This window comes from Phyllostomus discolor, chromosome 7, assembly GCF_004126475.2.
Source record: "Phyllostomus discolor isolate MPI-MPIP mPhyDis1 chromosome 7, mPhyDis1.pri.v3, whole genome shotgun sequence".
Lineage (NCBI taxonomy): Eukaryota > Metazoa > Chordata > Mammalia > Chiroptera > Phyllostomidae > Phyllostomus > Phyllostomus discolor.
The window spans coordinates 53936732-53953323 of record NC_040909.2 but is presented as its reverse complement, the minus strand read 5'-3'; the positions used below and the strand labels follow the sequence as shown (position 1 = coordinate 53953323).

The 16592-nt window shown below is 37.6% G+C and overlaps 1 protein-coding gene across 1 annotated transcript in view; it reads left to right on the top strand.

Moving 5' to 3' along the window:
• Positions 1 to 16592, top strand: part of FHIT (fragile histidine triad diadenosine triphosphatase) — a 1459115-nt gene that overhangs the window by 393964 nt on the left and 1048559 nt on the right. The window contains exon 3 of the mRNA XM_028518409.2: positions 5146 to 5235. The gene's annotated coding sequence lies outside the window, so the exon portion shown is untranslated. The remainder of the gene's footprint in view (positions 1 to 5145; positions 5236 to 16592) is intronic.

Sequence of the window (16592 nt, the reverse complement as noted above, 5' to 3'; positions counted from 1 at the left end):
CCTCCTAGTTGCATAAGTAAAGATGTGGGATAGGCCAGATTTTTCTTAATGGGTCTGCCTCTTCAAGGCCTTAAGGTCTCACAAGTAAGTGTACATACAGTATAAGACATTTGTAAACACACAATATTGACCCAATCTTTTGGGCTTTCACTTTATGATTACTGAGTTTTCCTATAAGATTTCTTTCCCCTCTGTAGATTCTCCAGGGAGAGAAGGAACATTCTTCATTCTTCTAGCCTTTTTAAAGGAAGACCTCCTTATTGCAAAGAGGATCTTTTGGTTATTGGTGACAAAAATTAATTATCAGAAAGCTATGGTCAAGATGGACGCATAGGTAGACATGTTTTGCCTCCTCACATAACCACAAGAAGAATTACAACTAACCTCAAAACAGAAAACACCCAGAACTGCCAGAAAATCATACTGTATGGAAGTCCAGCAACCAAGGATTTAAAGAAGCCACATTCACTCAGAAGACAGATAGGAAGGGTGGAGTTGTGGAGTCCAGCAGAGAGGCAGCAGAGGTGGTGGTAGCAGAACAGGTGGCCCCACATTCACATGTGGTGGATAAAAATCAGGAGGGATACTTGAGAGTGAGCAATCCCAGCCTCAGGCCAAACCATGCAGCCCAGGGGTCCAGCATGGGGAAGATAAAACCCATCGCCACTGGCTTTAAAATCCATTGGGGGTTGGGTGGTAGAAGAAACTACTGGTTTCTCATGAGTCCATTTAAAGGCCCCACATGGGCTTAGAATGTATGCAAATCCACCCATTCTTGGAATCACCACCAGGGCAACTGCTAAAAGGGTGCTAGTCACATACAGAAAGTGGGTGAAGTGACTGGGAGCTGGGCAAACCTACAGAAGCCAGTGAGTGGCACTGTCCACTCTCCAACCCCTTCCTTGACACAGAGCCATAGAGTAGTGAAGCAGGTGGCCCTTCTTTGACGAATACCTAAGGCACATCCCCATACAACTTAACAGTTGTGCTAAGACAGGGAGTCAAGTCAAAGCAGCTCTCCTAATACACAGAAACTATCACAGGGAGGTTGCCAAATTGAGGAGACAAAGAAATATGGCTCAAATGAGAGGACAGAACAAAACCACAGAAAAAGAACTAAATGAAAGGGATATAGCCAACCTGTCAGATGCAGAATTCAAAACACTGGTGATCAGAATGCTCAGAGAACTCACTGAGTATGGTGAAAACATTAGGGAAGAAATGAAGGTTATACTGAGTGAAATAAAGAAATATCCACAGGGAACCAACAGTGAAGGGAAGGAAGCTGGAATTCAAATCAATGATTTGAAACACAAGGAAAGGATAAACATGCAACCAGAACAGAAAGAAGAAACAAGAATTCAAAAAAATGAGGAAAGTAAAAGAAGATTCTGGAACATCTCCAAAAGTGCCAATATCTTAATCATAGGGATGTCAGAAGGAGAAGAGGAAGAGCAAGAACTGGAAAACTTATTTGAAAAAACAATGAAAGAAAATTTCCTTAATTTATTGAAGGAAATAGACATTCAAGTCCAGGAAACACAGACAATCCCAAACAAGTTGGACACAAAGAAGACTACAACAAGACACATCATAATTAGATTGCCAAAGGTTAAAGATAAAGAGAGAATCTTAAAAGCAGCAGGAGAAAAGCAGAAAGTTACCTAGAAAGGAGTTCCCTTAAGACTATCAGCTGATTTCTCAAAAGAAACTTTGCAGGCTATAGGGACTGACAAGAAGTATTCAAAGTGATGAAAAGCAAGGACCTATAACCAAGATTACTCTATCCAGCAAAGCTATCATTTAGAATGGAAGAGCAGGTAAAATGTTTCCCAGACAAGGTAAAAAACTAAAGGAGTTCCTCATCACCAAGCTGTTATTACATGAAATGTTAAAGGGCTTATTTAAGAAAAAGAAGATCAAAACTATCAACATTAAAAAGGCAACAAATTCATAGCTATCCAAACAACTAAATCTAAAAAAACAAGAACAAAAACAAAAACAAAAAAACTAAGCAAACAAGCAGAACAGAATCACAGATATGGGGATCATTTTTAGGGTAATCATTGGGGAGGGGGAAGGAGAAGAATGGGGAGAAAGGTGCAGGGGTTAAGAAACATAATTGATAGGTACAAAATAGACAGGTGGATGTTAACAATAGCATAGGAAATGGAGAAGCCAAAGAACTTATATGCATAACCCATGGACATGAACTAAGGGTGGGACTGCTGGAGGGAATGGGGGTACTGGGTAAAGGGGGAAGAATTAGGACAACTGTAATACATAATCAATAAAATATACTTTGATGTCCCAGGTTCGATTCCCAGCCAGGGTACATTCCTAGGTTGCAGGCCATAACCCCCAGCAACCGCACATTGATGTTTCTCTCTCTCTCTCTCTCTCTATCTCCCTCCCTTCCCTCTCTAAAAATAAATATAAATAAATAAAATCTAAAATATATATATATATATATATATATATACTTTGAAATTATCAGAAAGCTAACTTTTTAAAGCAAAAATTTCATGTTGGAAGGAGAAAATATGTAATCTCAAGCCATAGAACATATAAGGTTAATGGCAAATTTGCTTCAAGGACAGTAATATGAAAAGCGAAATTGTTAAGTCTTCCGAGGAACTAATTGAGCACATTGTTCTCTTGTTTATAGAAAATTAAAGTGAGCCTTTTAGAAATGTTGAAAAGATGTCCCCTGCACACTCTCAGTTTACTTTGTAAATGTGTGTTCCTTCTTCCCTGTGGTTCCAGAGGCAATGGCCTGCACTGAGGATGAAGGTTACTGGTGACTTTCTGGAGTCTCCTAATGGAGGGCTCAGTGTCTTTCCAAATGACAGATGGTTCCCTCTGCTTGTTGAATTTAAATTCAGCCTTCTAAGGGGAGCCAATGTGGGAGCAATCACCATCAGCTTCACTGATGATTAAAACATGGTTTTGACCTTCATCCTCAAAAAACTAACCTGTGACCAGTTGAAGTGCAGCAAAGAACTAGTGATGGCCTTCCTTCCACCCTCTCCCCCTCCCTCCAACCACTGCAATAGCTCTGACCTTGTCTCCCACCACTTTCCTCCCTCTGCATCACCACACTGGCCTCCAGGCTGTGCTATTTTTCTAACACCAAGCATTCTCCTGCCTTGGACCCTTGCATCTCCTATTCCCTCTGCCTGGATTTTTTTTTTATCCAGACCCATCTTCTATATATCATTGAGGTCATTCTTGAAACATTATCCTTTCAGTGAGATCTTTCCTGATCTCCTTGCTTAAAAATGCTACAATTTTCCCAAACTCACTGTATTACTCCACTAGGGCTGCCATAACAAAGAACCACAACACAGGTGATTTAAGATCACAGAAATTTATTGTCTCACAGTTCTGGAAGTCTAAATCCATGCTCTCTCTGAAACCTGCAGGGCAACCTTTCTTGCCTCCTTCTGGCTTCTGTGGAGTGCTGGCAGTCCTGGGCCTTCCTTGGCCTGCAGCTGCATAACTTGTCTCTGCCTTTGTCATCATGTGGCAATCGCCATGCATGTGTCTGTTGTCACATGGCCCTCTTCTTATAAAGACACCAGTCATACTAGAGTAAGTGCTGGTTCTGCTGCTCACCTTAAGTAATTATGTCAGTTATGATCCTATTTCCAAAAAAGGTCACATTCTGAGATATTGATGGCTAGGACTTAAATGTTTCTTTTGGGGGGGGAAAGGGCCATAATTCAACTCATAACTCCTCATCATTTTCTTTCCCACTCTGTCTTTCTCCAGAGCATGTAGCACAATTTAACCAATCACAAATATTACATTTTTATTAAGTTTATTGTCTATCTTCCCAACCAAAATGGGGGCATCATGAAGGCAGGATTTGGGGTTATTATGTTCACTACTGTAGACAGCAGTCCTGATACCTTAGTAGAAACTCAATAAATATTTTCTGAACGAATGATTATCTGTGTTCAATTATTGTACTGAGCAGACAATACAGAATGATATGGACAAAAACACTAGACAAAGAAAGAAAATAACTACCTTTAAACAAAATTGCAAGAAGTAAATAGGTGCTTATTATTACCATATTTTTATTTGAAAGAAGGTCAGAAGGTCATATGAAGGGAAAGCAAAGGTAGAGGTCAGAGCAGAAGGGCTGACCAGCAGGAGGAATATATTGTACACAGTTATTGAGTGTTTTATGGATAGTGAGGTCTCTCTGGTCTCCTTGTCACTTTTTGTAAGTGGAATTTAACCCTGAAAGTAAGGTGGGGCACAGGGCTCTCACTTTGCCTGAGCATCTTATGTGTGCTAGGAACTGGAACTGTGCTTGGTACTAATCCTTATTTTTTTGTAAATCCTCTTTTTTAAAAAAAGATTTTAATTATTTATTTCTAGACACAGGGGAAGGGAGAAAGAGAGGGACAGAAACATCAGTGTGTGGTTGCCTTTTGCATGCCCCCTCCTGGGGACCTGGCCCACAGCCCAGGAATGTGCCCTGACTGGGAATTGAACCAATGACCCTTTGGTTTGCAGGTCAGCTTTTAATCCACTGAGCCACACTAGCCAGGGATAAAAAATTTATCCTCTTGATAGATATACCCCTCAGATATCATCATGCCCATTTGACAGAGGTGGAAAGTGTGTACGATAAGAGGTGGGAAGTTTTGTGGTCATTAGGGTTTCAGAGAAAAGGCAAGTAAAGTGACCCACAAAACACTCTTTAGGTAGATGATTAGGCACAGACCACTTCAGAACCAGAGAAGTACTCTTCCTTCCAGACTCGTGCGTGGGTCAGGCTCATCTTTTTGCAAAATAGAAAGTTCCAGTGCCAGGACTGGTTAGCTCCTGAGATTGGTTAAATAATTCAGGTAGAACAGTCCTAGAATAAAAATGAGGAGTTGGAGAGAACAGGCACCATTCTGCCCTTTCTGTATGTGATCTTGTGTGATTCACTTAAGCCACTCTTGAACTTATGCAGAGTAATGATAATACCTACAGAAATCATATGAGTGCCTTTATTCTATCCTTTTAACAACACCATTGCAGTCAGCTAACTCAGTATTCATGGTGAATGTTCCTAATGAAGTTGTACCTAGAAGCTATTCAGATCACTGCTGAAATCATCTGTATCTCTTGTTTTTGGTGTAGGTATCCCAAATTGCCTGCCTGCCTAGACCCTGGGTAAAAGCCTTGTGCATCCTGCCACTGAGCACTGAAGAGGTAACAGTCATCAGAGAGGTAGTATTTACTTAATTTAAAATTTTTAAATTGTTATAATTGACCTACTATGGGCATCCTTATGATAGTACATATAAAATAGAACTTTTAAAATTGTAAAATGTCAGGGCTCAATTCCCTTTGAGAATTTACTCTCTTTCGACTTCTATTTGTAACTGCCTTTTGAAAATTGGAGTATAAATATTATGTCAGTTAAATAAAGGAGTGATGACTTCATTTTTTAAAGAAAGCATTATCTTTTTTTTCCTGTGAAATGTAGTTTAACTTTTACCTGATTGACATGCTATTATATTATTCTCACCCCACTAGATAGTTACACATGTTTCATAATTTTTATGTGTAAGGAGTAAGGTTAAGCAGTTACACAGTCAGGTTTGTTATGCGTTGCATGGCTTTGAGAATTATTGTGGGATTGGAATGAAATTAGTAGCAGCAGGAGGATGCTTCTGATATGAATCATATCTCTTAAAACGGCATGGGACTGTTGCTGGTCAGAGTTAAGTCCTCGTGATGTACATTAGGACTGATGAAGGATAAATCTTGTGAAAAGTCTTGAAGAGAGGGCAAAATAGTCACTTACCTACCTTCGTATGTCTTTGAATAGTTACACTGGCTTGTTTGAGTATGCATTCAAAAAATCACAAGAAAGGAGGAAAAATGAGCTAATGTGGTAAAATTTCCTCATAATGTTGTCAGTGGAATGTATTTCTTTAACTCCTAGAACTCATGTTTTAACTCCTAGAACTCCTAGAACAGCATGTTGTCAGTAGAATGTATTTCTTTAACTCCTAGAACTCATGTTTATATATACATATATTCCTCTCTTTTTTCTACCACCCTTTCTCATCTTTACTCCCTTAAAAATGTTTCCCATTATGAGGTCTTCGCAAACAATTTAACAGATTTAATAAATACAGATATTGAAAAGCTCCACATGCCAGAACACAAAGATACTATGTGTATTTGTTTTGTTGCTTGCAGTCAAGATCCTGTCTCCAGTTTCCACTTTAGGTTGTATCTCTACTATATGTGGACTCTGCGTTCCTTTCAGTCCCATTCCATAGTCACTTGAACCCCATGAGTTAGGCACGATTGCCCCTAAAATTTGTAGGATTGTGAGGCATTGCTGCATCTTCTCAATGAGAAGTACCCACCAAATGCAGATGTGGTGGGATGAGGCAGGCCTCTTCGCTTCTTCATGTGCCCAATTTCTCTCTGGTGAATCACCTGCCTGATTAGTATTTATCTGGAAAACAGAGAAGGTTTAGGGTCAGTAAATGAGGTGAAATGGAGCACTGGTATTACATGCCTCTTTGCATGTCTCTATGCGTCTTTGCTAGAATCACTTGATCCTTGTGTTATTGCTGTGGATAGTGCTTTTAAGCCACGAAGCAAGGCTTTCTTTTGTTGTTTGTTTGTTTGTTTCTGAATGGTAAAGCTATTAGTAAAAATATATATCAGAAAGAGGGACATTTTAATATAAGTGATTAATGGAAAGAGGAATTATAGAATATAACTTTAAGTGTTAAAATCCTCACTTATTTCTCCTTGCTTGGAAAGACTTTCTTCTTTATTTCTGAAGTAAAGGGCTTGTCTTTCCTAATGCCAGATACACACTCTTTGCTGTTTATCCTCTTTAAGGTGACTGACTTGGATTTCTTCTGTTTGCTGTGTGATATCAGTTAACTTACTTAACCTCTCTGAATTCTGGTCTTGTCATCCATAACATAAGGCTAATTATAGGAGCTACCTCCTACAATGGTTATGAAGGATTAAATGATAATTTATGTAAAATGATTAGCAAAGTGCCTGGCATGTAAAACCCCTACAGAATCGGTAGCCACAGGAATATTATTAGAAGGAAATGTGCAATTACTAACTCTGTGTTGGTATTTAATGATATTATTTTTAATATTCTACTTTTCTTAGGATATTACCTACTGCAGTTTTCAATGAGGCAGGATATAGAGATATTCTAGAATGAAAAATATATAAGGTAAAATAAATAACATGACAAAGTTCCAGGTAGATAATCTTTTGTAGCCATGATCCTGTACAAGCCTCATTGCTTTAAGATGAAATGCTGCCAGTTTGGGAGCAAGATCTAATTACTGTTTTATCATTTAACTTTATGCTGTGCTTTCATTCCAAATCTCTTCAAATGCTTGGCAAGATAATCAAGGAAGCTCTAAGTTTGACTGAAATTTTTACTTAAAACAAAAACCAAGTATCACTAGATGAGGTTATGGGTAGAGATTAAGTATTTCAAATAGAGGAACTAGGAGAAGCAAAGGAATGCTTTCTAAATGTTTGTACTTGTTTTCACTTCTAGTTTGGCTCTACTGAACCTGACATTCTCACAGGTGACAGCTATAAAGTATGAGGGGGAAAAAACTACCTGATCACATTTGACAATAAAAATAAGCAAGCAGATTCTAGAGGGTAACTGAAACTTAAAACATGGATGCAGGGACCAGTGCAGAGTGAGTTCCCCATTTTACAACTTTTAAACTAAAGACAGGCTGAAGTTAACATGACTTGGGGTGGCTAACTCCAGTAGAAAAGCCACAGTCTTTTTGGTTTGAAAACCCAAAGAACATAATTCAGGTAGCCACAATCATTGGGAAATGAAGCCAGAATCCTGGAAAAGAAAGAGGCAGACAGGGGAATCTCACGATTCTTTGTGTAAACACTGCCCACTTTTTTGATGGACCCTTAAAGCACACATGCAAGGAGCAGACACACACAACACAGCTAAAGATAAAAGAACCGAAATGAGATTTGAGCTGCCAACCAACAGAGATTTTTCAATTTGCATATAACCAAGTTAGTTGCCCACTAAAACAAATAAATCAATGTTCTTCAAAGATCTCTAATAGGCTTCACACCATAATATTCATATGCATACAGTTAAATGATATAACCCCAAGTTACATAGCATACGAAGAACTGAGAAAATGTAAAACCCTTGTGAATTGAAAAGACAATTTTTTGGGACTAATTCCATGGCCATCCAGGTATATGATTTAGCAAAGATTTTAAAGAAGCTGTTATAACAATACTCAGTGAAGGAGAGAAAAATACACTCACTGTGAATAAAAACATAGCAACTAGAAACACATAAAGAACCAAATTGTAATTCTATGACTGAAAAATATATTTGAAATAAAAATTCACTGAGTGAACTTATATCAGAAGTAACAGAGGAAGGTGTCAGTGAACCTAAAGATAGATCAGTAGAACTTTTGTTTCTAAAGAAAAGCGGATTTAGAATACCGAACAGAAAAAAATATATAGGCAGAGCCTCAGGGGCCCGTGTAACAAAAATTAAAATGCCTAATACATATGTAATTGGATTCTCAGAAGGAGAGGAGAAAGAGAATGGGACAAAAATATTTGAAGAAATAATGGCTAAAGATTTTCACATTCAGAGAGTTACATAAATTTATAGATCTAGAAACTCCATGAGCCCCAAACAGAATACATTTGAAGAAAACCATGCCTAGGCACGTCGTATTCAAACTTGTGGGTACCAATAATAGAGAGGAAATCTTGATATTAGCCAGAGAAAAATGGCACATTACATTTCAGGGAACAAGGCTTTAAATGTGCACTGACTTCTAATCAGAAAGTACAAAGGCCAGAAAAAGTGAAGCAGTTTTTAAAGTACAGAGGAAATAACCTGTTAAACATCCAGAAATCTATGTATAGTGAAAATATCCTTTGAGGATAAAAGCAAATTAAAGACATTTTCAGACAAAACTAAGAGAATTCATTGCCAGTAGATGTGCACCACAAAAAATTCTAAAGGAAGGAATTCAGGCTAAAGTGAGATAAAGTAGAAGCTTAAATCTTTAGGAAAGAATGAAGACTGTCAGAGATGGTAAATATAAAATTATATTTTTCATCTTAGTATTTTTATAATACATAGAACCTTTATTTTTAAAATCCTCATCTTTGGGAGGATATGTTTGTTGATTTTAGAGAGAGAGGAAGGGAGCAAGGGAGAGAAACATCAGTGTGAGAGAGAAACGTTGACACTTGCCTCTCAATATGGTCCCTGAGCAGGAACTGAACTCGCAACCTAGGTATGTGTCTTGACCAGGAATAGAACCCTCAACCCCTTGGTGTATGGAATGATGCTCCAACCAACTCAGGTGACTGGCCAGGGCTATAGAACCTTTTAATGAAAAAATTATAACACCACTTTGTGGTGTTTATAATATACTGTGTATAGATGCAATGCATTGGACATTTCTAGCATAAAAATGATAAATGGACTTCTATACACTTGCAAGGTTTACACAGTCTAAATAGACTATGAAAGGTCAGGGATATATATATTTTTTTTCCTAAAACAACCACTAAAAGTACAACAGATAAAATAGAATACTAATTTTTTAAAAAATGATCCAAAAAGAATTCAGGAAAAAAGGCATAGAAGACAAGAATACAAAGGAGGCAAACAGGAAACAAATAATAAAATTATTGTCCTCCATGCAACCATATCAGTAATTATATGACTATAAACTTTAATTGGTACACAGAGTTTATCAGAATTGATTAAATAGAACAACTATATTCTGTTAAGAGACAACCTTTGTATATAAAGATAGAAATCAGTTTAAATTAAATTGATGGAAAAGAAATAGCATGGAAGTAGCATAAGAAGTCTAGAGCGGCTATATTAATATCAGACAGATTAAGCTTTAAGACAAAAAGTATTATGAAAGATAAAGAAGATCATTTCATAATAACAAAAGGGTCATCCATTAAGATGACATAAGAATTATAAATGAGTATATATATATCTGATAAAATTCCAAGTAAGATCACTTTAAGTATTTTGGAGTCCAGAATTTTTTGAGAACTAATTCAACTGTGAGTCAAAAGACATCATTTTAAGCTAATAACCATTTAATAAAATCACCAACTATTTAATAAAATGTGTGGATTCAAAGTTCAACACAAATGGAAAAAAAAGGATAGTTGGAGAGAGTATAGATATTTGTATGCCTAACTGCTATAAGTATGTCATTACACAATGTTGTACAATGCATCTTTTCTTTGCTTAATGCATTGTATATGTTTCAGCACCTCCCATCATCCAGGATCAAGCTAGGCACTTGCGCAGTTTAATTCATCAAACAGACTTCATATTTAATGCGTGTACCAGAACAGCTATTAAGTCCATTCTTTTTTGGTCCCCTCACCATACTAATTGTTAAATATCTTGAATGTCACCCCTGCTTACATACAATAGCTATATGAGTTAGACATATTTCCTTCATTTGTCAGTGGAAGAATCAGAGGCTCAGAGAGGTTCAGTGTGTTGCCCAATGTCATGCAGTGGGTAGATGGCAGAACCAGCCTTCAAATTCAAGTTTGAAAGCTTCCTGCTTTGCACTACACCATTTCTTCTGAGAAAACATCATGGACCCATTGTTATTAATGTATGCACTCGGTACTCTATTGTATGAATGACAAATCTGAAAACTTTATATGAGTGTATTCTTGATACATTTCTGTATTTCTAATAGACATGTTTACAATAAGAATTTAGACATTGCTGACAACACCCAGATCACCATGTGCCCTATGACAGGAAAGAAGGGCAGCAAGTATGAATCTTGGCTCAGCCTGGAGCAGAATTTTATATAAGTGCATGGAGTTCAGAGGGAAAAGTGATCTCTAAGGGATGTTTGTGAGTTATGCATTTGAGTTTTACTGCTTCTGATTGATAGAATTGCATTTATATCTTAATGGGTCAATATTTCAGACTTTTCAAATGTTACTGAATGTTTTCACAGGTATTGTCTCTAAACTTTCACAACAATGTTATGAAACAGTTATCCCCATTTTAGAAATAAGGACAATGGAGATTTCATACTTTCTCCTCTTAAATAGAAGGCTAATATGTTTGCTCCTCTGCATGACATAGAACCAAAACAGTCAGGTATGTCTTCACTACATACTTTGCTTGTGAGAACCTTTATGTAATTTCCATAATGTATGTGAGGGTCCCTAGCCCAGAATCAGGTGAAATGAATCCTGGTCATTGCTCCCTTACTAGCCAGCTAAGGAACCTCTACTTCATTTGCAGTAGTCTATAGACAATTTAAAATAAATTAGGAATAATAAGATACACATAGAAAATTCAGAAAAATTCCTCTTACTATGGCTGCTAATAGAGTTACAAATACACATTGAGCACAAAAATTCACTCTGAGTTTCCTGGTAGGCAGAGCAAAGAGAGGAATATAGGAGGTTTCATTTCAGAAAATTTTCATATGATCTCTAAGATACCTTCCTCTTTTATAACAATGGGGTAATAACATCTACCTTTTAGAATCTTGACAGCTTTAAATGCACCCACTTTGGTGCATAAATGTTAGAGTATTGTTTTCTTTCCTATATAACTCTAAGTAAGGTTTATGGTAGAAATCTCAGGAAAGTCAGACTATAGTTAACTTTTTGTTAAAACTCCATACTCTGAACTTTGTGGGTCAACTTATTTAAGTACTCCTATGTTGTCAGCAACTGTGAGAAACATTTTATAGTCTTCTCCATACAAAGTAGTTGTTATCGCCCCCATTTTATTAATCAGGAAACTCAGCTCCAGAACAGTGATGACACCTGACCAAGGCTGTGCAATGGCTTTAGTCAGAATTGGAGTCCCTATCTGGCTGTCACCAAAGCCCGTGTTTTTTCCAGTACACTACACTGCTTCTGAAATATTGAATAACTTAACAATTTAAGCACTTTTTCCAAGAATCATTCCAGGTTATAAAGTGGCAATTGTGAAGAATTTGCACATACCAGGTTAGAATTTGTGTAATGTGAAATCACCAATAGAGTCATGACTTAGGAGGCTCCCTATAAATCCTGACAACATCAAAGAACCTTAAAATGTCTGTATTTTGTGTTCGTGCTTTGTTTTTAAAAAGTAGTTTCTTCAACAAAACTTGAGGACTTGGAGAGCAACTGAGGGTAAGGTCACCCCCAGGACCACCAGTAACAGCTTTGCCAATATAATTGGAATGTTCCTCAACTATAAAATTATTTAATGAAAAGAGAACAGCCCCCCCCAAAAAAAAAAACCTTTTTACTAATGTGTAGTGCTCTCTTGTCAGTTTGAAATGAGCAAATTGTCAGCCTACCGATTACCATGCATACAGTATTATATACTCATTAAATTACGCACTGTGGATTTCTTCAGGTTGTCAAACTGCTTAATTGAAAAAATGTCTAGTGTCGCTCTTATGGGAAAGAGACAGAAATCAAAGGGCTGGAGAGCTTACTCTTAATATTTCAGAGTTTGCTTTTAGCTGCAGCTAGAAATTGTTTGGTTTTGTAGCTTTGATTAAGAGACTATTCCTTCTATATCTTTTTGGTTTTGTTTATAATTCAAACACTAATTATAATGGAGTTGCTTTTATAATATAGCTAGTAAATCATTCTCCAACAGAAGAAAACCAAAGGGAAGGGCTTATTTATTCCCCACTGCTGTAACCATGAGACCCATTTGGGTGTGTTGGGGCTATAACAAACTGGGAATAGGGGTCTGGGTGGGTTTTAGTTTTGCTAAATTTCTGCTGCAGTGTTCTCATTTTAGGATGTTTAGGCCTTATCAGCACCTCAGTGGGGGGCTGAATGAGGTAACATCCTTAGGCTATCTGTGTTACTTGATTTGTTTATATGGAAGCTTTCAAAAATACCAATGCCCAAGCTCTCTTCTAGACCAAATACATCAGAATCTTTGGAGGTAACTGTTCTGAAAGCTAATTGATTCTAATGGGAGCCAGGATTGAGAGAGACTGGCCTAAATTTACTCAGGTTGTCCAGGATTTCAAGGCAAGACACATTCAGCAGCTGTTATCATCAACCAATGTTTTCTGAAAGGTTGTAGACCCTTTAGGGTTTCAGAAGATTAAAATTCTGCTTTTTCAGCTCCACTAAGATCTACTAAATGAGATTCTTTGGAGATAGGGCCCCAGGAACCTCCATTTTATTATTATTATTTTAAAGATTTTATTTATTTATTTTAGACAGAGTGGAAGAGAGGGAGAGAAGCATCAATGGTGGTTGCCTCTCATGCACCCCCTACTGGGGACCAGGCTGGCAACTCAGGTGTGTGTCCTAACTGGGAATCAAACCAGTGACCCTTTGGTTCGCAGGCCAGTGCTCAATCCACTGAACTACACCAACCAGGGCTCCATTTTAAACAAGATTCATGTGCACTAAGGTTTGAAAGTTTTCTAGAAAAGCAAGGTGATCTTTACAAGTAAAGTTGAGTGGAATTTCAGAGAAAAGTGCACAAATCACAGTAAAATTAGAGCAGGCTTTTTTTTTTCATAGTAGGAATTTTGGTACATTCATTGGAGCTAAAGGGGATCATGCATGGTTACAATAACATCAGCTTTATTTTGGGGACACACCCCTGAGTGCCATAGGAGACCCAGGAATGGGTTACACATTCCATAACTTCTTTAACCTGTGGATACCTGAGCCTAAATGCAACCAAGCAAACCAGGGCTCATAGCACCTTGATACATGGCGCAACAATTAGTGTGGAAGGAAACACGTTTTTATTTACAGGATTCCAATCTTGGGGATGGTGGTGGGGCTGAGTATACTCCTGCTCAGAGCCCTGTTCTTCCCCCAAACCCAGTACTTCCCTTGCTCCCCAAAAGGCTATAAGCCAAAACCATGCCCAGAAGTTCCCCAGATCCTTAATCTGTTCTTGAGCTGGTGGTTCAAGCAGACCTCCATCCTCTTTGTTAAGTGCTGTTGTGGATTTGAGTCACCATCCTCTTGCAGCAGCCCTCTCCTTCAGGAACTGGGGTACATTGTTCTCAGCCTCCATGTAATGGTTCAGAAAACCATTACATTTGCTGTGTTACACTGCATCATGGCAGAGTACAGAGGCCCACGTTCCAAGAGAGTGGCTTCTTTGCACACCTGTCAGAGAAGCAGAAGCTTGTAGCTCAGCTTTCCAGACACAGTTCAGCTCCAAGTATCTCCCACAAATCTGTGCTTGGTTAGGCAGGTCCCCACACATCTCCATCAGCTCTGACACTGTCTTCTCCTTCTTCCTCTAGACCTTGTAGCGGGACCCTCTCCTACACCCTTTCCTCTATATTGCATGGCTGCTTCTTTACTACAGACCACATGGCTGCTTTTCCATTCTCTCTCAGCCTGTGGTTATTTTAAATGCTTGGCCTGGAACTTCCTTTGTGACCTCATATCTGGCCCCTCCTATGATGTGCAATTTTTGCCATTACTTTTGCCCTATATCTTTTCGCCTGTATCTTTTACATTCTTTTGGCTGCCGTCTCTAGTTAGGGCCACATTCCCCATGACATGGGGCATCTGTCTCCCTGCCTATATTCAGAGTCATTGTACATTCTTAAGGTCACACACACCTTTTGCCCCCGACGGCAGAGCTCTTCCCTTTAGGAAAGACACAGCTATTAACTTGCCATTGTTATGCAATGTATCTTAAATACCATATCATCCATTCCTGTTCCCCCAGTTAAGGTGTGTGGGGAATACGCCCTGCTATTTTCAGGCACCCAGCTCTGCAACCTGTTACAGAAAGCCTAGGGCTGTTGTGTTTTCAAGGGCCTTGCAAAATGTTGAGAACTAAAAGAGAAAGAAAAGTTATTTTGGTTTCAATGTATAGAGAAATTACAGAATCAGAACAAATATTTAATGAAATGTCAATAAAATGGAACACTATATTTTTCTTATTAATTATTAAACTTGGTTATTATAAAAAGTCTACATTTAGAGACATGTTATGAGTTAACTTTTCTCACTCCTTAAGCATTTCTGAAAATACATGGGAGTATTGAGGAATTTTAGGCAATTTAAAAATTAAACCAAATTATATGTAACCAAATAATTTCAAATGTAAAAGTACAAAAATATTTTCAAAGAGTTCACATTTGACAATTGTTTAGTGTAATATATCTCATATAACATGGGACTAAGTCTCCCAAAGAAAATGTTCCTAGTGCCTAGGAACATCATGTATGTGTACACCAAAGTACATACTTCAAAATTAAAGATATCTAGTTGTCCCAGGCTTCATTCTCATTGACAAGGCTATCAAAATATGCCTAAGCAAAATTTTTACAGGTGAAGTTGAAGTCCAACTTAGCATTATTGCTCACTTTCACTCCTCTAAAAAAAAGCTAAAAAGATAGAAGAAAAAAATTAATATCTTAGCTATATATTGTACTACCTTTGGAAATACATCACACATATAAGAGTTGGGACTTTAATGAGTATCAGACGAGTTGAGACAGGCAAAGTAAATTGCACACAATGCTTCTTACTCAGAAAATTACCCTTAAGAAATTGTGATAATAGTAATGAAAAAACATGTGACCAGAATAAAAAACAGAGAAGTAGGTGTCGCTGGAGACTCAACTTCTGAGGTCAGCTGATTACTAAATATATATTTTTTAAATTTTCCATGCCATATTCATATTTTGGATTTGATTGCATATAAGGTCCACAGTTTCAATATTCTTCTGATCCATAGATTATGATTGTAACATCTTAAGGTACATCTTCCCCTTTTCTTAGTCTTTTTTTTTTGTTTCTTTTGTAAAACTTACCATACCTGTTGGTCAGTTTACTTTCCTTTTAACTGCCTCCTCCCCTAGAATGCAATATCCAAGAAAGCATGAGTTAGAGCAATTCTTCACTAAATCAATTATTGGAAGAAAGGATGACAATTGATCACTTTGTCTTTGCCAGAAATGATCAGTCAGAGTGGCATGCTAATATGGCAATATAATAATGCTTAACTGGTCAGGAAATATTTCAGAGCATCTTTTTTTTTTAAACACAGGATTCTCAAGTTCATTAATAAATGAGTAGTGGGAGGGAAGCTACATTTGAGTCTCACCCTAGACCTCTCTTATCTCCCCTAGCACTCAAAGGAGAAAGAAAGAAAGAAAGAAAGAAAGAAAGAAAGAAAGAAAGAAAGGGAAGCCTCCCAAATCAACCTTTTAAGGCAAATAATAAGATTTCAAGATGAATAAAATGGTTAATTTTTCACTTGAAAATGACTACTTTATACTTCTGGAGAGATGCCTAAAAATTTCTTGGCAATACTTCAACTGATTAATTATTTAGAAGGATGATTGACTGGAGAATGGAAGTGGAACTAATAGCCTCTCATTTTCCTCTTTATTATTTCAGACAAATTAGTGAGTCATGGTGAAGGTGTGGGATGTTTCTGGGTCAACTGGCCAGAAGCTTTGGATTAAAAATGGAGGAACATATTTGATCTCTCTGAGGTGTTGACCTCCCCTGGATAGAGTTGGATGACTTTGCCATGT